Source organism: Palaemon carinicauda, chromosome 18 (assembly GCF_036898095.1).
Source record: "Palaemon carinicauda isolate YSFRI2023 chromosome 18, ASM3689809v2, whole genome shotgun sequence".
Taxonomy (NCBI): domain Eukaryota; kingdom Metazoa; phylum Arthropoda; class Malacostraca; order Decapoda; family Palaemonidae; genus Palaemon; species Palaemon carinicauda.
In genome coordinates, this window is record NC_090742.1 from 82,211,918 (window position 1) to 82,213,530 (window position 1,613).

The 1,613-nt window shown below is 54.6% G+C and overlaps 1 pseudogene; it reads right to left on the bottom strand.

Annotated features, from left to right (window-relative positions):
• Window positions 1-228: 228 nt before the first annotated feature.
• On the bottom strand, window positions 229-347 carry LOC137658057 (5S ribosomal RNA; annotated as a pseudogene).
• Window positions 348-1,613: the final 1,266 nt, after the last annotated feature.

The following is a 1,613-nucleotide window of genomic DNA, read 5'->3' on the forward strand; positions in this document are numbered from 1 at the left end:
AGGGGCCAGAAAGTCCGGTTAATCGTTGCTTTGAAACCACCGGAACTTGGGCCGCCCCACAGGGAACTTATCCTGAGGCAACCGTTCGGGACTTTAGACGGGTCAATGAGGAAAAGAGACCTAGGAAAACGTTCCAAGGTAGGACTGAAAGCTCTGCTTGACTGATAACAGGTAATGCGACTCTCCTCAGCCTTGCCACAGTCAACGGAAGGGAAGTCTCGGAGGAGGAGGCAACAGCATCTGGCGTCCCCAGCCGGTCACCCATCCAAGTACCGACCAGACCCGACGTTGCTTAACCTCGCTGGACGGACGAGAAGCGGGGTTTCCAACGTGGTAAGGCCGTTGACTCAATATCATGGCTAGATACTCCAGATGTTGAGGCAGAAGTAGAGAAGGCTCCTAGCAAATTACCATGATCCCTCACTCATGGTAAGGATCCGGAAGCGAAGGAGGCATAAGCCTGCTCCTGAGCGGCCATGAGGAAAGCAGGGTGAGTTCTCTGGGGAAAAACCTGCGATGCCACGGCGGGATCGCCACACCGCATCTTAAGCAGGAACACCTGTAGTCTAGGCTGAATTCCAAGAGCTTCCTGGAAGATGGATGGAATGGAAGCTGAAAGTACCCGTCCTTCCGATCCAGGACCTAAGGAGTCCTGCCGCCTCGTTACCAGTCTGATCGATTCTGCTGTTCCACGCTGGACGAAGTTTGTTCAACAAAATTGATCAGAGCTCAGAGGTCGACTACGGAATTCCCGTCTCAGATGCTTTCCTACGAGAAAGGATCGACTGAAGAAGCCGGGGGGTGAAGCCGTCGACGATCCTATGGAGGACCTACTCCTAAGGCATGGATCATTCTACCCAAACGGGCAAAACTCTTGCCAACCCCATGGCATAGAGGTTCAGTGACACTGAATTCGCTGACAGAGACGGCAGGCGCGATATCCTTGCTGATCACGGAGATCGTGCAGGAATCGGCATCGGGAAGCTCTTATCCGGATGAGTAACCTTAGGCATCCTCCCAGCGTGAGACCTGCAAAGGGGGGTTGCCAATCCTAGAGTTCGTGAACTCTGCCGCTCCCTCTAGGATTATGCCCCCACTCGGGAGAGCCTCCCGTGCTACCTGTTCCTGACAGGAGGGGACTGCTATTGGACACCTTGTCTTAGTTGCCGTAGCCAGTCCGATAACTTAGGCCGACGAGGCTGAAAGAAAGAGGCGCTGGAGGCCTGCAGGGTCTGGAAGAAAGCGCCTTGGAGGAGTGAAAACGAAAGTCGACTTCCTCCGCACACCGCTGTCTATGTCTCTGTCCTTGGGCACAAACAAGCTCTTCCCAAGGATGGAAGGGTGTCTGAGTTTGTCGACATCCACAGATGAGACACCCGAGAGGAAGCCCTCGGTCATGGCGTCCAGATGGTCCAACATCGAGCTTGCCCGCAAGTTCGAAACTTGGCGACGAAACGCCAAGGTGCTTGAGCCCGAGAGGAGGAAAGTACCCATGATCTTCCTGGAGCTTCCTTGTACAAAACCTCGGGTCGCAACCGAGGAGGGAAAGGACCTTGTAAGCCCCTTTCACGAGATGGAGAAGAGGAAGGGGTAAACCAGTCACCCCTTGGCCG